The sequence below is a fragment of the Pituophis catenifer genome, unplaced genomic scaffold, assembly GCF_029215685.1.
Source record: "Pituophis catenifer annectens isolate HBS135680 unplaced genomic scaffold, rPitCat1.0.hap2 SCAF_2, whole genome shotgun sequence".
In the NCBI taxonomy this organism is placed as follows: domain Eukaryota; kingdom Metazoa; phylum Chordata; class Lepidosauria; order Squamata; family Colubridae; genus Pituophis; species Pituophis catenifer.
In genome coordinates this window covers 258400105-258423111 of record NW_027256882.1, presented here as the reverse complement: position 1 = coordinate 258423111, position 23007 = coordinate 258400105, and the positions used below count along the sequence as shown (strand labels likewise).

The 23007-nt window shown below is 36.4% G+C and overlaps 1 protein-coding gene across 1 annotated transcript in view; it reads right to left on the bottom strand.

The window, feature by feature from the left end:
- Positions 1–23007, bottom strand: part of EDIL3 (EGF like repeats and discoidin domains 3) — a 248707-nt gene that overhangs the window by 103452 nt on the left and 122248 nt on the right. The window lies entirely within an intron of this gene.

Here is a 23007-nt window from a genome sequence, read left to right as displayed (position 1 = left end):
GGCCTCAAGATCAAGAGGGGCCTACACAGTGGTGGGATTCTGGGGGTTCTAGGGGGTTCGGCCGAACCCTTTGTTAAATTGCTGGCTCGCCCGCCCCTCGCCTCCCACCCGCGCGGCGCCAGCCTACCGTAGCCAGAGGTAGGCAATTGTGGCTCTTTTACAACCTGTGGACTTCAACTTCCAGAATTCCTGAGACAGCTTGGCTGTCTCAGGAATTCTGGGAGTTGAAGGCCACAGGTTGTAAAAGAGCCACAATTGCCCACCCCTTCCCTAGCCTGAGTTCCACTGCCTGGGATCCACGTGGGCTGCCATGTGGTTCCCCACCGGCTCCGGACGCAAGAGAGCAGGATGGAGAAAGTAGCTTCCACGCCTTCACTCACCCTCACTCTCTGCTCTGTTGGATCGCCGGCCGTTCGCTTACCCCACCCACTCCCAATCTATTGCTGCCTCCAATGGCTAGAGGAAAAAAAACCTTCAAATTCATGCCACGGGGCTTCAAAGGGCCGCCCTAGAGCCAGTGGTGCAGCCAAACCCTTTGTTAAATTGCTGGCTTGCCCCGCCCCTCCGCACCACTATTTATTGCCAATAAATAGTGGTGGGCGAGGGGCGGGGGAGCCAGCAATTTAACAAAGGGTTCGGTGTTTTTTTTGTAATTTTATTGGCCCACGGAGCTTCAGCATAGGCTAATTGGCCTCCCGGCTGATTTGTCTCAGCTGTTTTGCTCAGGGCTCTTCTGCTTCCTTGCAAAGAGTGCTGATTTTTTTTTCCCGTAGCTATGCTGAGAAACGAAACTGAAACTGCTTTGCTGTTGCTGCAAGGTTGGAAAATTAGGCAGGCAGAATTCTTTTCTTTTTCCTCACCAAAAAATGTAGGTGAAAACAATGGGAAATTTAGGGAAAAAGAGGAGAGTTCAGGATTTTAAAACACAAAAGAAAAAAAGCTCTATTTAACTAGGGAATTGTAATAATTGAGATACTATTAATTGTATATTTCTGAAAGCAGAAATGGTTAAGTTGTGGTTTGGAGGAATATATGGGGGAAATTATTTGGTTTATTATTATTGGTAAATATAATTAATTGATTTGTAAGAAATTGGATTGCATGGAAATAATTGGAGTATTCATGTTCATATTGATTAATATACAAAAAAGGTAGTTATATAACTAATTGATTTATATTAAAATGTTGAATTTATATTAAACAACTAATATTACATAATTAACCAATGTGAGGATGGATATAAAAATAGATGACAATGGGAAGGGGTATAATATAGAATAGAAGGGAAAAATTGAATTTGATTAAGATTAGAGATGAGGATGAAGGGTAATATTGGTTTTTTACAAAAATAGATGAGGAATAAATATGGCAAAAAGGAAATATAGAAATTGTAAATTTAATTGAAATGACTAAACACTGTTTAAATTTGTGAACCAGCCAAATACTCTGTTCAAAGAAAATACATTGTATGTTTGTATGTGTGTTTCTAATTATTGCTATTTATTCATATTTGTTCTCTTTTATTCTTTAAAGTTTAACAATTCATTCTTTATCTTAATATCTTTATATTTGTTTGGGGTTGGCTTTCTTCCCTTTCATCTTTTTTATTGTACAGCAATCTTTCTCCTCAAACCTACCACCTCTCTCTTTTCTTTCCTTCTTACTTTCTCTTCCTCCCCCTCTTCTTCTCCTCCCTACTTCCTCTTCCTTTCTCCTTCTCCTCCTCTCTTCCTCCCTCTCTTACCCTCCCTCCTACTCTAATTTCCCTTCCCTTCCTTCATCCCTCTCTATTGCTGTATCCTTTTATGCATATGGACTACTCAGAGGGCTGAAAAAGTTATTTCTGACTGGTCCTCGCACTTTTGACCAGTCCTCGAACTTACGACTGTCCTCACATTTTACGTTTTTGCCCTATCTTGTCACCATGGTGAAGAGAAGCAGTTGTGAAATGAGTGACATGGTTGTTAAGAAAGCTGCATGGGCATAAATGTGAGGATGGTCATAAGTGTGAGGACCGGTCAAAAGTGCGAGGTCCAGTCAGAAGTGACTTTTTTCAGCCCTCTGAGTAGTCCCTATGCACATAGCCATGCCCACCCGGTCACATGACGAGCTAGCCACGCCTACACAGTCACGTGACCAGCTAGCCATGCCCACCCAGTCACATGATTGCCAAGCCACACCCCCAACTAAGCCACGCCCACAGAACCTGTTGTTAAAAAATTTGAATCTCACCACTGGTGAAAGGGCCTCATAAGTGGAATAGCCTAGGGCCTCTTTTCATCTAAATCTGGCCCTGGATTCGCCCCATAATATATCATTCCCGAAGGCCTGTTTGAAACAGCCAGATTTTGATGGCTTTACTTAATCTTGCAGTTAGATGAAGCCAAAATTCTGGCTATAACCCCAAGGATATAGTATAAACATACCCAATTGAATTAGATAAAGAACAGAATAGGAAATCCATGGGCTTTAAGCTAAGTATGCTTCTGTTGTAGGTTTAGATTAAGCACTGTTTACCAAAACAAATTATTCTACCTGTGACATAACTGAAGGTTAAAGACATCCATTCTACTGTGAGAAGTAAAAAAAGAAGAAAAAAAAAACTAATGAAAATTTTGGAATGGCTGATGAAGGTTGGGAACAGATGATGAAGGCTCTATATTAACATATGTTAACATAATATAATTAAAGTAAGTAACAGGGATAGGTAAGCTATGTCTCTTTAGATGTTGCCTAATAATAATACACAACATGCATTGGAGTATCATCAATGGTAGGAGATGCTGGGAGATATAATTTGAAAAATCTAGAACTCTACAATATACATATCTTGGTAATCAACAGAACGCTAAGGCAGGAAAGAGATACTGATCTAGATTTTTGTTGTTATTGTTGTTAGTTGCGAAATCCTGTCTGACCCATCGCGACCCCATGGACAACATTCTTCCAGGCCTTCCTGTCTTCTACCATCCTCTGGAGTCCATTTAAACTCATGCCTACTGCTTCAGTGACTCCATCCAGACATCTCATTCTCTTTCGTCCCATTCTTCTTTTGCCCTCAATTTTTCCCAGCATTAGATTCTTTCTAGAATTTTAGAATGTAAGTAAATAAATATGTTTCAAACTTGGCAACTTTAAGATATGTTCCATGCTGGCTAAGGAATTATGAGAGCTAAATTCAACACATCTTAATGTTGCTTAGTTTGAAAAAACATTGAATTAAATAGATCTTAGCCCTATTCAAGAATTATTTGAAGAAAAGCTAAACAGCCCCTTCTCTTTTCAAGTAAGTAAATAATGTAAGGGAAGGGATCACTACATTTCAAGCTTAATTGTCCACATTGATGAATTTCTCTCTAGGCAGGTTTGTTTCTTCTTGAATTAAAAAAAAAATGACCTCTTCCAAGGCTAAAGTTTTGAAAAAAAAAGAATTGGGAAAATTCACACTGAAGGGATTGATAAACAAAGGAAGAAATAAAAAAATATAGTTGTTTCCTCTGTATCATAAAGCTACATTGAGCTGGCCACTTAATTTGAGGCTTATCTAACTTGTGTGGTTTTTCACGACCAAAACACAGCAATAATGCATTAATCTAATTCTCCATATTCTTCAAAGTTCGAAGCCAATGCGTAATTAAATTTCTTTTTGTTTTTTTAAAAAATGAGATTTAAAACAAAGTTATGATCAGTATAAATTTCAAAGGGATGAATACTGAACAATTGCACTATATTTTTTAAATAACTGCTGCATAATCCAGTGTGGAATTAGTAAGTAATTGATGCAGCAGTACCACCTGGCAATTGTGTAACTAAGCATATTTCCCACTCTATTACATGAAGTGTAAATCGCTAGAGGCAGCACAGAATTTGACATCTGTGATTTCTTTATTTTCTGAAAAGCATCTACATGCTATTGAGTTAAATTCTAAGGAATCCCCTTTCTTAATGTGCAACCAAATAAGCAAGCATTGGTTCCCTGTATAAAGAAAAAAAGCTCCAGGAGATTCAGAAACTTTTACTCTGCTAATTGAATCAGGACTACATGGCTCTATAGATGGATGACTTATTCTGTTTTATCATCTATAGTAAACTTTCTATAAATATGGTCAAATTCTTCAACTTGCTCTATTTCTGCCGGCCTGCCTGCCTGCCTTTCCATCTGTCTGTCTGTCTGTCTGTCTACAGTAACTATCTACCTATCTGTAATTATCTCTATTTTTTTCCAAGCACTATTGCCTTCATATTTCATTAATTTTCAGATCTCTATCCCTCTAGTCAGCACTTGCAATAAATTATTCAGATAGTCAGCAAATAAGGCAATGTTTTCTGCATACAAAAGTATGTCTTCATTCATATCTATAACCACCTTACTTCTAATGTCACCAGAGCACTGGATGCATATTTATTTATAAATATATTGAGTAACCAAAGGAATATTGCATGACTCTCATCTGTGCGTTTCTTTCATCATCTATTGCTCTTATTGCTCTTACTATATTCAGTAACCGTTCATGAAAAATATTCCATATTTAATCCTATTCTCTTTACAACCTTCTTCTTTATCAAAATTTCCTCATGCCTAAAGGAGGACAGTGACTTACAGTCTTTGGGTTTCTAGCCTTAACCACTATGCCAAACTTGTGTTAAATATTTTCACATTTCCCCAGTTATTCTTAATGATAAATCATGACTTTAGCTGGAATATTTTGGCAATCAATAGTTTTAGATATTTACAAAGTGATTGCATGCTTGAAAACATATGAAAGGAACCCTCAATAACACCATTTATTTATTTATTTATTTATTTATTTATTTATTTATTTATTTATTTATTTATTTATTATTTAGTCATTCATTCAATTTCTATGGCTACCGATCTCAGCCAATGACTCTGGGTGGCTTATAACTATGTTCTCTGTTTAGAAAATTAAGCCTTATTCTCTGAAAAATCAGAAGTTTTTTTTAAAGTTTATTTAAAATCTCTAATTGTTATAAATATTTCTTACCAGTTTATTGTTAAGTAAAATGACTGGAATGTTCAAGAATTGTGCATTTTTCATAATCTAAAATGGTTTGCAATTTTCTTTATTAAAAAGACTATTGACACTTTAAGTGCATTGATTCAAAATTCAACATTGTTAAAATTCATTGTCAAAGAAACATATAAAGTATAGAAATATCATGTTTCCCTTATTTTTCAGCCCCAAAATAAGCACCAGGTCTTATTTTGGGGGGACGTCTTACCAGTTTACCTTAGGACCACCGCAGCCAGGCCTCCCATGCCCCGATACCTGCTGCGTTGCTGCCCAAATTATTCCGTAGCCACTTGTGGCCAGACTCTGCATGACTCATCATACCGAGGCTCGCAGCATGACACTGCAAGGCTTGTCGTGCCAGTGCTGCCATTCGACGAGACTTGCCGTATTTTGCGGCGAGTGGTGGCATCGTCGTGATGTGCCACATGGTGTCCAGTTGTGAGTGGCTGAAAGCAGCTGCAGAAGAAGTTGGGCAGTAGCGTGACAAGTGTCAGGGCTTAGGAGGCCTGACTGCAGCAGTCCTAAGGTAGGCAGGTAGGGAGCATGGGGCAGCTGCCGCCTGCCCTAGCTTAATTTTTAGGCCTGCCCCTCACTCCACCTTCTACAACCAGATGGTGGACGGGGCTTAACTAGGACTTATTTTTGGGTAGGGCTTATAATTAGACACAGGCCTGTTTTCGGAGTAGGTCATATTTTCAGGGAAATACAGTATATATAAATATGGAAAGAAATCATACATCTAATCTTGCGTGAAGGTTTGTAAATCATCTAAACAGGAATAGGTCACATTTAAATATTATTAAAAGGTAAAAATGGCATTGCAGAAACAGGAAAAAGATGTAGCATTTGCATTATATCTGCAATTTTTATATCATTAAGTTAAAATTAAAAGGAACTGGTTCTCCACTGTACACATTGCTAGATAATGCTTGGATATAGATCAATGAAGAAAATGAGTTAGCATGAAAGGACAGGACTATTAGCTGCTGCTACAGATTAATCAAAAGGCTATCTTACCTGTATATTAAATTCCAAATGAACCTCTCTCTTTAAATATAAAGCAATATATCTACATTTATATTATAAGTGAATATTCATTTATAGTTTTCCACATGCTAGTTCCCAATATATCAATAGCAATAGCACTTAGATTTACAGCCCTCTCTAAGAGGTTTACAGAGTCAGCATATTGCCCCCAACGATCTGGGTCCTCATTTTACTAACCTCAGAAGGATGGAAGGCTGAGTTAACTGAGCCGGTGAGAATCAAAATGCTGGCAGCCTGCAATATTGCAGTCTAACCACTGAGCCACCACGGCTCAGGATATAGGATTTACCATCATTTTTATGAACAATCCCCTCCCCATCTTCCTGGGATATTACATTTAAATTTAAAAGGAACATCCATTCTAGGCCTTTTCAGTAGTAGTAGCCCCCATACCTTAAATATATGGTCCCTGAAGGTATACTGGGATCCAACCATTCTTGCAATCTGAAAGGGCCTGACAACCATTTTATCCAAATGCTCTCTGGGCTTTTAGTTTGATTGTTGCCCACCAACTGTATTAGTGCTGATCGTATTATTATGCTACATTTTAATGAATCTGATTAGTTTTCATTTTTGCAATAGAACCAGAGTCTATTTTGATTGGCAAAATCTACAAGCCAGATAGAACTAATAAGTAATTGTTTTATTAGCATCATGCTTCTGTAATTCTAACCTGTATGTTTCTATAGATGGCATTGCCCAAATATAGTAGATTTTTTTTTTCCTAACTCATGGGTAGCTTGTCAATCTTCCAGATTTGTGGGGGTGGGGGTGGGGGAGAGCATTTTAGGGGAAATTAGGAATTGTGAAAGGCAAATTACTTTAGAAATGTGTATATCATGGAAAATTTTGTTGAGAAAGGCAATAAAAATATTCAAACTGTTTTTAAAACTATGCCTTGCCATGAAAAACCAAATGAAATCAAACTTACAGGTTTGTTTATTCCTTAGATTTAAGGTTCTTTTTTATTAGAACGTAACAAATGATAAATTCCATCAGGAAACTCCTCTTCAGATTTCTTTTTTCGAGGCCCAAGGCTTGCTTGCAAATAAATTAGCATTAACAATAATCTCACCCTATGAGAGACAGCTTTTCTTTTTCATTAAATTCTTGTTTTAATAGGATAATCTGAAAATATTTTGTATTATATATTCCTATACTCTATAGATTCTTACATGCTTAACAGGCTTTTGAGAGCCTGTCAGTCATTCCTTTTATCTCCCTTTTATCTTTTTAAATCATTTTAATATTGTTGTATTTATTCTCACTGTGTTCTTTTGTCATTGCCTATTTATTGTTTTATTATTTAACTTCTGTTTACAAACATTTTCATTTTTTCCCTTTTGATTAATTAATTAATTAATTAATTTATTTATTTATTATTCAAATTTCTATACCGCCCTTCTCCTTTCGGACTCAGGGTGGTGAACAGCCAAAATAAAAAACATTTATACATAAGTGCGATTAAAAAATAGATTTAAAATAATTAAATTTGGCCCATAGTTTAAAATTTATCAATTTAAAATCCATATCAAAATTTAAAACCAACCATAAAATCATAAAATCAAGAGAGACCGACTAACTGAAAGAGATGAGTTTTTAGGGCCCGATGAAAGGTCCGGAGGTCGGAGATCACTCGTATCTCTGGGGGTAGATTGTTCCAAAGGGTAGGTGCCACCACAGAGAAGGCTCTCCTCCTGGGGGTCGCCAGCCGGCATTGTCTAGCCGACGGCACCCTGAGGAGGCCCTCTCTGTGGGAGCGAACTGGCCGGTGGGAGGCTATTGGTGGCAGAAGGCGGTCCCGTAAGTACCCTGGCCCTAAGCCATGGAGCGCTTTAAAGGTGATCACCAACACCTTGAAGCGCACCCGGAAATCCACCGGAAGCCAATGCAGCTCGCGCAGGAGAGGAGTCACATGGGAGCACCCAGTCGCTCCCATAATCCCCCACGCAGCCGCATTCTGCACCAGTTGGAGCCTCCGGGTGTACCCCAAGGGGAGCCCCATGTAGAGAGCGTTACAATAGTCCAGACGAGAGGTGACGAGTGCTTGAGTGACTGTGCGTAGGGAGTCCCGATCCAGAAAGGGGCGCAACTGGCGTATCAGGCGAACCTGATAAAAAGCCCCCCTGGCCAGGGCCGTCATATGCCCTTCTAAAGACAGCCGTGCATCCAGGAGGACGCCCAAGTTCAGGGGCCCTTTCCGTGGGGGCCAATGATTCGCCCCCAATAACCAGCGATGGCGTCAGCTGGCTATACCGGGACGCCGGCAGCCAAAGCCACTCGGTCTTGGAAGGGTTGAGTCGAAGCCTGTTTCTCCCCATCCAGACCTGCACGGCCTCCAGGCACTGGGACATCACTTCCAAGGCATCGTTGGGATGGTCTGGGGTGGAGATGTACAGCTGAGTATCATCAGCGTACTGATGGAACTCCACCCCAAAACCATGGATGATCTCACCCAGCGGCTTCATATAAATGTTGAACAGGAGGGGCGAGAGGACCGACCCTTGTGGCACCCCACAAACAAGGCGCCTCGGGGTCGACCGCTGCCCCCCTGTCAACACGGATTGCGACCGGTCGGAGAGATAGGAGGAGAACCACCGCAAAACGGTGCCCCCCACTCCCAATCCCTCCAGCTGGCATCTTTAATAAGGAAGATGCAAAGGTAATGCAAAGATGCAAATTAAAAAAAAACTATAATTAATTAAACTAATTAAAGCTGCCTAGAGTAGCTAGATGAGATAGGCGGCAAATAAATTTAACAAACAAACAAATAGACAAATAAATAAATGAACATACACCAGGAATGCACCACAATTGTGGGTCTCACTTGGTCTTTAAATAGCAAATCAGGATCACACCTTAAAAAGGACAAAATGTAAGGTTGATTGAAATTATGAGTTTTGTTATGTACTGTAGCACCTTATGTACTGTATATATTCATCTTCTGTCCTATTAAAAATTACAATTTTTGTGACAACTTTGGGAGACACTGTTGGGAATGTAGTATATGCAGTGAGCTGCACATACTGTAGATTAGGGTTTTTAGGATGAGTACTTTAATACACATCATTGAATTTCTTGTCCTAATATAATAAAAAAAAACCCATCTCCTTATAAGTTACTTTATAATTATTTTGATGTATAATATCAGCTTTGACCATGAATTAGTAATTTCTGTATGATTATAGAAATGTAACATGTAGAGTTTGACCAGTAGTGATCTTCCATTGTAGGAGACACTATGCATAATAAATATGACAAGTATTAGTTAAAATATAGAAACATGCCACCATGATTTTATTTTAATTGATATTATTAATTAAGTACTGTGAAAGTTTCGTAAGTATTCTCATAGTTTTAGTTTAAATCACATTGGGCTTCAGGTTCTTCTTTTAAAAAAATCAATAATTTAGTAGCACTTTTGTACATAATCTTTAAGTAGCTTCTAACACAAAAGGGAACAACAACCTTTGATCAATATTAATGAGCAATAGAAATCAACAGTATGCTTTCCAGGCATTTTAATCCACATTTATATAAGTAATGTCAACAAGATTAATTGCACTGTAAAAGTAATAGATCTATACAGTCTGCATCTCCTTTGAGTCCTGCTCTCAGTACAGCTCCACTGATAATAGCTAGAGAATAATAAGTGCTAGGAGGCCTCAGATGTGCATGAGGCTGAAATTCAATTGAAATTCCATTCTGTACTGAAAGATACTAATAATACAATAAAAAAAAAATACTCGGTCTGAATTTTTGGAACCTCTGAATGAAATATATATGGTTTTTAGGCAAATGAATCAAATGCCTCTTTTCTCTGTGGGCTACAGAAAAGATTTCAAGGCAGGAACTGTTACTTCTCAGCTTTGGTGACTACACAATGAACTCAGTTTCCATAAATATGTGGGCACCAGGGAATACGCAACTCTGAATTGAAGTTTAAATATTTCCAAATGTGTCAAACAGTTTGGACTTAAAAGACAAAGACTGTCAGGTATGGTGCAAAAAAACCTAGTTTTTCTTTAGGTAAAATGTAAACACTGTCAAAGGAAATAAATAATAGGAACCAACCAGCAACACTACAGAGGAAGTTCCATGGTGTAGCTTGATATTTGATGAAATAAATCTCAGTGAATAAACAAACAAAAATGCACAGGCATCTCTTATAGTTTAGTTATCCATGACACTATTCTTTCTTTTAAAATTCTCTATCTACTTTAGCATATAAATTCAGAATAACTTCTTATACAATATTACACCCATGGGCACTTCCTTATACGTTCTTAACATAAGATTTAAATCTGCTCTGAAAAAAGTAATTCTATTAGCATACCACTAAGCACAAGCTAACATCATTCAAAACCAGTAGGGTTTTTTTCTTTCTTTGTCTGTCCTTATATGTTGTGTCAATTATCTAATTTTTGTGTACAAGACCATCAATAATTAAAAGTACCCTTGAACTTGGAATCTGTGTATGTTTGCAACTCTGCATGATTTAATTTGATCAAATAGGATCAAATTAAATCAAATTTTCTTGTTCTTTCTGACAAGAAAAGGGTGCATGTAAGTTTCAAGAATGGTTTACAAGGCAACAATTAGCAATGTAATAGACAACTCTCAACATAATAGTTTTTCAAAAACTCAACAGGACAAAATCCTCTGTCACTCCATTGGACTTAACCATTATTTTCTCAACACACAAGACATTGGGAAGAGGAAGGGAAACCTGTAGGAATTGCATATGCTAATCTTGACCTAGATCAAATCAGGGAAGATTTACATTTTTCCTAAAATCAGTTACCATATTTTTTGGTGTATAAGATGCACTTCCCCCCACCCCAAAAATGGGTGGAAATGTCTGTGCATCTTATACAGTGAATGTTGATGAAGCCCTGCCCACCCACTGGTCCCCACCCTTTGGCCTCTGCCTCCCAGCAATTTGTCTCCTTGCAGCGAACAGCAAACATCCTGGTCAGCTTCATCACAGCCTGATTTAGCACGAGCATCTTATTGGTGGTTGGATCTGCCTCCCGGAATACCACCTATCAGCGGTTCCAGGCTGTGGGGTTCACCATCGCCCATTGCCACCATTGTCGCCCATCGCCACTGCCATTTGTCCGCGTGCCCCATTTTTGGCCTCCATGCATCTCATTTTGGGCCTCTGTGCACCCATTTTCGGCCTTGTTCCAGGTGGTGGGGATTGCTGCTGTTGCCTATCCCTGCCACCTGGAATGAGCAGAAAATGGGGCGGCGGAGGCTGAAAACGGGACACGCAGAGGCCAAAAATGGGATACGCAGAGGCAGCAATACACGGCAGCAGCGATGGGTTGCGATGGTGGTGATGCGTGGTGGTGATCCCCGCAGCCTGGAACAGCTGATAGGTGGTATTCCGGGAGGCAGATCCAACCACCAATCAGCTGCTCATGCTAAATCAGGCTGTACTGAAGCTGACTAGGCTATTTGCTGTTTGCTGCAAGGAGGCAAATTGCTGGGAGACAGAGGCAGATTTTTTTTCTTGTTTTTCTCCCCAAAACTAGGTGCATTTTATAATCCAGACTGTTTTATAGACCAAAAAATATGGTAAGTAGTAATATCATTGTAGATAAAAGCTTATAGTAAATAAGACTGAACTTGCAAAGTTGCTACAGTAACTTGTAAAGTTGCTTTGTGAATGAGATGTATGGTCTCTAAATTTGGCATATATAAATAAATAGAATAAATAAAATTTAGCAACGTTTTTTAACTCAAGATGTAATGCGGCCATAAAGATTAGCAGACAATAGAAAGTTCCATGAACGAAAGCCCCTCTAATTCTATCGAAATGGCTAGCAATCATCACACTCGATGGTACTGAATCATCTAGCTTAACCTTCATTGGACTAGAAACCTCCAAGGTCCCTTCCATCTCTGTGATTCTATAAACTATGTGTTATGTGAAGATGTATTATAAGACTGCGATCTCCCCCATATTCTGTTTCAATGGATAAAATTATAAAAGTTTGAGCAAAAATATCTTATATATTCATCAGATTCTAGCATCTGCCCCTTTACTCAACTCTAAAAAGCCCCAAATGTCTTATTTCATAGTTTGGGCTAGTATGTTGCTCCAGGAAATGGCTCATACAAAGTATATTTACAAATGTGATGTAATGAATCAATTCCATACTAGACCCTAGGCGCTTCAAAGGGGTGAAGGAGCCCATTTCTTGGTTAATGGCTGTTTGACAATTTCATCATTGCTGTGTGTTTTAAGTTCTGCTTATGTTTTGATTTTTATCTGCTTTTAATATTGTTAGACACTCAGAGTCATTTCTTTGAGGTGGGCAGCTGTATAAATGGATTAAATAAATTAATTAAATGATTTCTATTATGAAAGTTCGGATTAGGAGAAATTGGAGACAAGTAGAATTTATCATTTATCATTTCTTGCTTCCAAATGTTTCCTTCTTTCTGTATTAGTAGATAAATTAAAGTGTGAAACCTATAAGATTACCCTACAATATGTTGTTCTGTATCATATCTATGACAAAACTAAGAACCCTAGAATCCTTGATTAGTTTTCATCCATTGCTTCTTATTCTGCTTTCAGGTGCTTTAGAGAATAAGTTGACCCTCTATTCTTTCTGGCAGCCCTTTAGATATTGAAAGACTGCTATCACATCATCCCTAGTCCTTCTTTTCATTAAACTAGACATACCCAATTCCTGCAACCAAGATGTTTTATCTTCATCCTAATCGTCTTTATTGCTCTTCTCTGCACTCTAAAGACTTCAAACCAGCAGTATTTTTCAAGGTCATATGAAATCTAAAAACTTGAACTCCTTTAATGATGAGTAGAGAGAGATTATATTTTCAGGCAAGCAAAGTAGAAAACACTTCTGAATCATTTTTGAAGCAGATACAGCTCCAGTACACAATTTCCAAGGTTTCTGTTTTTTAGTCACTGAGCCTTAATTAAATAAATTGAACATACTTAAATTTATCATTGTACTTAGTGACATTTTATGTTACTGAAGTCCTGATTTTGACTTCAATATGGTTTCAGTGTGGTTCTAATGGTATTAAAAAAAAATCTTGGAAAGTTTCTTGGAAAAATGCAGACTGAATCTTGTAGTGTGCTTTCAGAATCTCTAAAACTGTAAGTCTTAGAAATGGAAATCTGATTGGCATTATCTTTTGAATAAAAGGAATCAGATTCATGTTAAAATAGGCACCAATAATTCAAGTTGTTGTGATTTGTTAGATCATAGACAAAACGTTTTCTTTAGAAGCTGATTGTGATGTATCCTCATTTTCTCTCTTTCTCTCTTCCCCACAATAACACAAAACCCTCTAAAAAAAACCCAAAAAGATCCATAGGAGAGATTTGCTTTGTTTAGAAAGAGTTCTTCAGGTTGGAAACATTTAACCGGATTGATAGTGAATTTCAGAATGTGAAAAATCTCTGTTCCAGAATATACCTTGCAATGTGAATTCTCAGGAAACAGCTTTGTTGCTTAAAATAAAATGCAGTATCAAATTGCTACAGAGGCTGTCTGTTCTGCTATCGGCTCTCTATTAATCCTGGTTAGCCATGTTATCTGCTTAGTGACACAATAATGAGTCTGAATTACAGTACTATGGCACAATTAATTTTCCTTAATGAAGTTGTCTATGCAGAGCTTCAAATTGATGCTATTTTCAGTAATAGGTAATAAATCTGTGATCTTTTATTTGTTGTAAAAGGTTGAACACCTCCTCTTCATCTATAACACGTAGAGTGAGAAAATTTGTACAAAAAGTATGCTTCATGAAATCATAACTAAAAATGAAAATATAACACTAATAGTTTAAGCCCTCAGTTTTCTTGTAACTTGCCACATTTAAAGTACACATGAGATCATAAAATTTTTATTGCTATGCACATATTTTCCTCGCAAAAACAATAATATACCTTTTACATGCAATTTCTCAAACATATAAATTTATAGATGCATTTACCGGTATGTCTTTTTGTACTCAGTTTACGACAGTGTTTTTCACACTTTACTTTAAGATGTGTGAACCAACCATGTTGGCTGGGGAATTCTGGGAGTCAAAGTCCACTCATCTTAAAGTTGCCAAGTTTGAAAAACACTGATTTACTAATGTACAACTTGGAAAAGGAAATGATCTCATGGAGAAGAACCGATGTGGTCCATCCTTTGATCATAGCTTCAAAATGCTATCAATCTGACATTGTGATACTGCTTAGGAAGGATGATACCTATTACATTGCTAGGCTATTATTGACAGAGGGCTTATTTGTTATTTCCTTGGAAGGATGTTGCTGTAAGATCGTCTTTCTCCCATCACCAACTCCAAATTATGCCTGTGCTAATGGCAAATTTTAAGAGAATAACAAAGTTTATTGGAAGGGATCTTGGAGGTCTTCTAGTCCAACCTCTTGCCCAAGCAGGAAACCCTATACTGTTTCAGACAAATAGCTGTCCAATCTCCTCTTGAAAACCTTAAGTGATGAAGCACCCTCAACTTCTGGAGTCAAGCTGTTCCACTGATTAATTGTTATGTCAATAAGTTTCTTCTTAATTCTAGGTTGGTTGTCTCCTTGATTAGTTTCCATACATTATTTCTTGCTCTGACTCTTTTGTGATAATTCAGGCCGGGTACTCCTGCCATGTATCCTGTCCTGCCCATATCTCAGCAACACAATTATAATGGGCAATATTCCTAAACTACATTGTCAGTACAGTAATTATCAAATCAGTAGTTCTACACTAGAGCCACCCTGGGGTAAACTTCTTTATTAGTCAACCAGATGATGCCAGTGAAGTCATACTGTTGTGGGTAAAATCACATCAAACAAAGAACTAATTGGATTCATAAAACAAGATGGTTCCCAAGGAAAGGGAGACATATATTTAAAGAATAAAAGGGCTGTGCTATATTCATACAATATAAATAAAGACAAAATTCAATATTTTGTAGATTTGAGTTTTCCAATTTTTCATATTTTATATGTATCAATCATGACTAAATTTCCAAAGCAGTGGATATCCTGTCCTCTACTATTAACAGATTGGTATTTTTAAAAGGTAGTATATTGACAAGGTATGATTGCAGCGTTTTTATATTCATTATAAAGAAATATAACTGACCCAGACTTGACTTTGTGTTGGTTAAATGGTTATCATGTTTTATGCATTCAATAAAGTATGTTGATTTCCATGATTAAAGTGTCCTTATATGGCTACATCAAAAGAAAGGATATATTTATAAAAGGCTGCAATTGTTCTGTACCTTTTTTATTTAAATGAACTGTGATTACAGAAAAATGGAAAACAGCATAGAAGTGTTCAACCCATGATTTTGCATTTCAGCTAAAGAACTGGGAAGGTATTTGCTGATGACAAGCTGTTTAAGGCTCATGGTCATGCATTGTCACTTCGTAATTGAAAAGAAACAAAATTGATAAAGACTTCCTTTTAGTCTCACTTGTACTGAAAATGGCAGATTAAATTCACAGTTAAACTTGATATTCTTTGCAACATTTTGTAACTGATATTCTATGTACTGTAGTTTGACTTCAAAAGGTATTAGATGTTAAATAGTGTTATCTGGCAGTGCATGTGGTTTGTCATGTGGTTTAATCACTATCTAATTATTTGTGCTTCCCACTAACCTGTTAGTTCCTTTATACCAGCCTTTTTTCCTCCTCGTTTTTCCTTTAATGTTTCTATAGTAGTTTCTGTAGCTGAATATTTGCTTAATTAATACAGACTGCTATGATATGACTTGTTTCCATTATGGTTTGTTGCACAATGTAATGTTTCACAAATGTCAAACCATAACCCTGGATTATAATCCACACTGCCAAGAATCATGTCACACTAATCCTTAATCAAGCAACGTGGATCATAGAGCAAAAAGTATGAACCTAGTTATGTAGTTGAGCAGGATTTGAATCAAGGAAAGTGTAATGTATAGGCAATGTAGACAAATTCCTTATATGTATAATCACATTTGCTCAAATAAAGTATTCAATTCAATTCAATATTTCTTCTATGTTATTTTATACTTTAGAAAAATGATTGACACAGGATAAGTAGGCCATTGCTATCATATAGTGCTATCACAATGCTGCCTTTCTGCCATATTTTTTCTGACTTGGTTTTATGTTCCTTCTGTCTCTATGAACATATGGTTCATGGCCAAATGTTTTCTACCCAACAGAGGCCCTATATTTAATCTTTCATTTGAATCAAATTGCTTCCCACTTCCTGTGCAGCTGCTAAAAATCTGCTGATTGATCTTGCATGGATCCTGCTGTACTTGTTACAGGAATATGTAACTTATTTTCAATGGACTTTGATTCCTTTATAACTTTTTAAGTGAGAAAGCTATATATATATATTAGGGAACGCTTATTCACATTCTTGCGCCATCTCCACTTCTTTCTTTTTAAATGATGGCATATTTGAATACTGGGTAGAGGAAATTCAGTGTTAAACCAGAATTCATTGTTTCTTGGATGAGTATGGTGGGACTATTTTTATCTGAGGAGGGTTTGCAGGACCGAGACAAAATAAAGAATGTTGCCACTCCTCAAAATGGTTCAGAACTCTTCTTGGCTTTGATACATACTATAATTGTTTCACCCCGGACTATCCATTGTCATGCAATTAACTTGAAAACACACACAAAGCAAAATGGTGGGAATAGATCCCACACAACAATTTAACATCTCCCTTTTTAAAGGTGGGGTGGTATGGTAGCTCAATGTTTAAAACTCTGAGCTTGTCAGGTAGAAAGTCAGTAGCCCAAATTCAAGACCCAAGCTCCACATGATAGGGTGACTCCCCATTCTCACCCCAGCTCCAGCCAATTTAGCAATTTGAAAGTATGCAAATGTGAGTAGATAAATAGGTACCACTTTGGTGGAAAAGTAACAGCATTCCATGATGTCATGCTGGCCACATGACCACGAAATGTCCTCAGACAATGCTGGCTCAATGGCCTTGAAATGGAAATGAGTCCCTATAGTCAGCTGATGGCTAGTGGATTAAATCCACATGGATTCCTTTACCTTACTTTTTAGAGATACTATCAGGGCAGTATTCTAATAGACTAGTTTTGATGGCTTGCTCTATCATGTGTGATACTGTGGCAATAAAATTTGTACAAAAATCCCTTGCTGCCAAATATGAAAAGACCCACCACAATGTCACTTTCTCATTTCAAGTAATTTTGTAGAACTTTTAATAAAGCTGAATTCTCAAATCTCAGGTGGATCCGATAGGACATCTGGTAAAAATAATAGACTTTAGCATCAACATTGCATGAATTATAAGCATCAAAATATTTGCAAAAATATATAAGGACTTGGTACTCTATTTCAATTTGGGCGTTTTCAAGTATATTCTTGTATACTTAAAACTGTCATTGGGTTTATCTCTTTGTCTCCTCCTCCTCCTTTGCCTTAACCAAAACAGTGCTTTATATTGCAATGTATTCTACCTAAGGCCCACTAAGTCAAAGAATATGCAAAAAATGCAGAGTTCATTATGTCTGTGGAATTGAAATTTACATTATGTTTGGTATATTTTTATTTGCAAAGTTGTGGCTATTGCAGCATCTCTGTTGTTACATTACCACGATTTCTGATTCTTTATTATTTAAAGAAAATTCAAAAAAAATTTTTCTTCTTGCCTTGCAAACATTTTCTCCCCATTTCGAATACCAGTGACTCTTTGGATATAACTCTATATCCAAAGCTATAGATAATCTTACTGGTGTTGGATACATCATTCCTAAACATTTTTTTTCATGGCACAGAATAGAGGGACCATCCTGTTATTTCTAATAGGTAAATACAGGTAATGTGAATCCTTGCTTGTTCTCTACTTTTCTCTTACTTGTGCCTGACTTGTATCTTGTTTGCCAGTGCTTAACTGTTTTTTAATGTCTGCTGATGTTTAATATATGAATGCCAAGCTATATTTTTGCTAGCTGAATTGAGTGGTGCATGTGTTTGTTCTAATCTACATAGAGGGATTGAATGGGAGTGTCAATCTAAATGGGTGTAAACTAAACTGGCAATTATGTACAGTAATTTCCCCATAATTGGAAAATTAGATAGGAAGATCAGATTTCCATTTCTGACAACTCTATGTCTAAAAAAAGAGTAGTTTTACTATGCCATTCTTATCTATTATTTCATTTGAATAGCTGTCTTTAGATTACAAATAGGGTGCTAAACTGTTCCTTCCCACCAAGAGATTATTTTGCCCACAGACATTTGCAATTTTTGCTTGGGACATTTGCTTGGAATTCCAGATTGATATAGAGCTTCACATGTGCCTTTGTACCCTAGCTGTAGGAATGCACCAGCTAGACAATATCTAAGAATATTTTTTGTAGGCTTTTCCTTTGAAACCCTTTCTTGCCTATCTAGTGATTTCCAGGCATATCGTGACATTTGGTCAATATGGTCGCATGTAGGTTGAGTAATGAAGCATTTTAATGAGTTCATCTTGGAACAAAAATTTCCCTACTATCGTGCATATTTAATATTTAAATATCTCTATTATCATCTCTTTCTGATGTTAAGAGTTATGATTACATTGTGCTCATATATTTTTTAAGCATTTCTTTATTAATGAATAATCTTCTTTTGTTATTTTTTTGTCTCTCTATTTCTCTTTTTACCACAAAATACAATGGATTATCCCATTAGGTTTTTCAATTTCTTCTTCCGAACAGGTTGTAAAATCCCTTAAGGCTTACAATTATCTTACCTCCCTGATATCAAATAAATCCTCTCTCTTCCTCAATAATACAGTACCTTATTTCCAAAACCACTCTCATGAAAGTTTAGCATCAAACAAAACATTGGGATGTAATAATGACAACTACTTCATTGAATCTCCAACTGTGAATTCGTTTAGGTAGGAAGCTCAGTAATTGCATGTTTACATAACCCTACATTTTTCTAAACTGCTTCTGTTCTCTCTCCCTCTCTCATTCTCCCTCCCCCCTCTCTCTCACACACATTTTCATAGTACATTTTTCCTGATTTGTCATGTCTCCTCTGTATTTTTGTCTCTTTACAATCTGTTTTGTCTCTTTGAAAGATTCTTCAATTAAACATATCAATGATCTTAATGATCAACACCTTAACTGTGTATATACCTGATAATTGTGACTATGAATATAGTATTTTGCACTAAAAATCAGTTGTGTGCAGGAAGTATTTCAGGTGTCACGCAGCTTTCAGCCTTTGCAGAAGTTTTTCCACAACACATGAGCTTAAAGATGTTATTCTTATAGACATGTCAGCAGTCCGTCAGCATACTTGTCAATATGATTTCTGTCAAAGATGTTGCAGACCTGAAATAATTGTATTTTCTGCAGTTGGGAATACAGCCTGATGGGGTTTCCAAATACAACTAAGCTTCTATCCTGAACTAATAATATGTATATGAAAAGCTTTACTAGGAGCCAAATGCTGAGGAAATGCTATCGACAATGCATATGCCTACCATCTCACATCTCCATTTGGCCTTACACAAATTGAGGGAAATAGGTCTGTTAGGTTTCTGTGATAAATGCATAGAATACATATCTGGTTAAAGAAGCTAGCAAAGCACCTCAGTTATGCATGTGCATGTATGCACATGGGAATTAAATTAAGGTATTGGCTCATAGTTGTCCTCCAGACTGCTGTTTCAACTAGCTATCCAAGAATGTTTCAAAATTTGTCAATTTTTCATCACACTCATTTTAATGAAAAATGAGAACAGTGCCGTGAATTTCTGTCCATGAAATGCATTATTGTGAAAAAAATGGAAAGATTTATCCATAGAATAAAAGACAGGTTTAAACACTAAGTAGGTTGCACCCTCAGCATTTTAGCTGTTTGCTGAGTGGGCAGATGTTTTAATAAAATAATTGGTCTGACTTAAAGGAGTAGTGGTCTCATTCAAGGATAAATATACTTGTTTTTCCAAATATTATAATGCTGTCTTTGTGGCTTCGGTTTCATTATTACGTTTATATGCTGCCCAACTCCCAGCAACTATTTGTCTTATGTAAACTCTGAATACATATTTTACCTATGTGGTTACTGACTACTGATGTATTTAAGTATTTTATTTGGAATACAGGTCTCTGCAGATTACAATGTTAGTAACAGCATACTTCATATCAACTATAGTGCTGTAAAACGGTCTTCAGCTTAGAATATAAAATGAGATGCTGCATACAATTTTGCACAGTGATAGTCAATGGTTCTTTTCCTGATACTTTTCTGCAGGTATTCAGATTCTCAAATATGTTGTGCTGAAGACTCACCAGAATAGAAATATGGGATGTCTATGGAGATTCTTATATCAGTCATCTAGGTCATGGTTTTACCTAAGGTGCTTTTTTTCAAGGCGCAACTGGACTTTTTTGGTTTTTCTTTGAAGATGTTTCACTTCCCATCGAAGAAGCTTCTTCAGCTCTGACTGGATAGTGGGGAATGGAAGGATTTATACTCCTTGCAGACAGCTGGTGATTTGCATTCTTTTAGCAAATCGTTAAGGTCACCTGGAGGTTTATCTGTGTCATCAGGGTCACCCGTCTGCAAGAAGTATAAATCTTTCCATTCCTCACCATCCAGTCAGAACTGAAGAAGCTTCTTGGATGAGAAGCGAAACGTCTTCAAAGAAAAACCAGAAAGTCTAGTTGCCTCTTGAAAAAAACACCTTTGGTAGAAATATGGGATATTATGCTTAAAATAAAATGAATTAAATAAAATATTGAACAGCTGAGAATTTTTGCTATCTGCTTCAGATAGTTGTACTGCAAAACAAAAAACAATTTGCTTTAAAAAAAAACTTAATAAATTTAGGTAGGATTGATGCCAATGTTTATTTCTTTACTAATCATGGTATCAGAAAACAATATTGGGGTAAGGTATTTTGGAATATGCAAGATGCTTTCAAAAGATCCCAGTACTCGGTCATAATTGTTTCTAGAAAGAATTATTTCTTTCTAAGAAGATCAAATTTGACAAATTCACATGATGCATTTGGGGGTTTGAGTATGGTTATGAGGCCATCTGGTTATGAGGCTACAGTCGTAGCACCGTATAAATTTTGAATATAATTACATGGATTGTGTATATATATTTACTTCTCTTCTGTCATGTTCTTATCATATGCTAAATAATAAATAAATAATTGTGAATACCTTTTATTTATTTTTTTGTTTTCTTAATAATGCATATTCTTTAGATAGATGAACAAATAAGAGTAACATAATATATATAGTAAAACATGAAAAAAACCCACCATCAATAAACAAAAGGATAGTTATTTTAACAAAAGACATTAAAATGCACAGTTCAAATAATAAAAGATGTTATTGACTAATAAGTGAGGAACCTTTTAGGACATTTGCAATATTTTTGGTGGAATAGGCATTTTTCCGGTATTAGAAGCAAGGAGAGAAATATGGGATAGTGATAGTGTAATTTGTTTAGAAATTGTATTCGGCACAGGTAAGTCTATACATGAGAAATTTGAAGCTTTTAAATGATCAGTGCAATAATGAAAAAGTTAGGCTGAATAAAGGACAATGTCAGACTTTTCATCTCTTTCTTTTCAGTTCATTTACTACCAAACAAAAGAAAAGGCAATATGGATACAGAGAGATATACAACGTATTATGGCAGCAGTAGAAAGTCTCTTAAACATCCATCATTTTCCAAGCAAGAATATAACCACTATTATATTCTCCAAGATTCCAAAGACTAAAACTCTAGGGAGAGAAAGAGTTAGAAAAGAGCACTGAGAAATATTACTTCAATATTTCTTCCTGGAATGAGGTAGATATAATAATAAAAAAAATCACGGTGAATAGAAACTAGATCTATTGGTCACAAAACTGTATTACCTTCTTTTCCCTCTGGAGTTTCTTATATGGAAAGCTTTGACAGAAATTGTCCTGGATGACCAGAAGTCTACAGACTGTGAAAATTTTCCTTCAAAGTCAAACTTTGATTCAAGCATCTTCCCAACATTTTCAAATAAGCTTGATTCATATCTGAATTTTGATTTGGTAAAATCTTATGCCTAATCTTACCACAAAAATTCAGAGTATTTGTTTTGCTCCTATTCCTCTATTTTTATGTTCCCCTTTGCAATGTTTTATTTTCTGAGATTTTTTAAAAAAGTGATCATTATTTTAACTGCATGTGCTAACACATAAAGTAGAGAAATACAGAAGCAAACAGGATGAACATAGATACTAAAACCTGTATAATATTTCTAACTCCTTATCATCAATATTTATGAATTTATTTTTCTCTTCACAAAATCCATCAGGTACTTTCGATTTTTAAACTGTTCACCAATTTCTTTTGCTACTCTCAGTTAACATGAATTGATCATCAGTAGTGATTTCCTATCTTAATTTCAAAGATATGTTTCTGAATGTTTAGAAGTGACCATCTTTAGCTACTTATAAACCAATTCTGAGGTTCTCATCAACTCCATTGACATTCTCAGTCTTCTCCTTTCTTTCAACATATTCACTCTTGCTCTATATATTTGTTTTGTATTTTGAACATCAATCATTGTGAACTTAAATTCATTCTAAGGACAAAATCACCTCAACATACTTTTTTTCTGAAAGGTCACTCGCTTTTGGTATAAGTCCATATTTATTTATTACCTTTTAATTCTTGAACCTAACCATTCTCTTCTTGTTTTACAATACAAGTAGTCCTCACTTACTCATCACAATAGGGAATGGAAATTCTCTCTCTAAGAGATGCATTCCTAAACTGACACATCATATGACAGCACTTACATAGTTCTGGCCATGGTCTTTAAGTGAATCATTTACAGACATTAGGTCTGATGTCAAATGACCAGGATTTGCCCAGTGGTGAAAC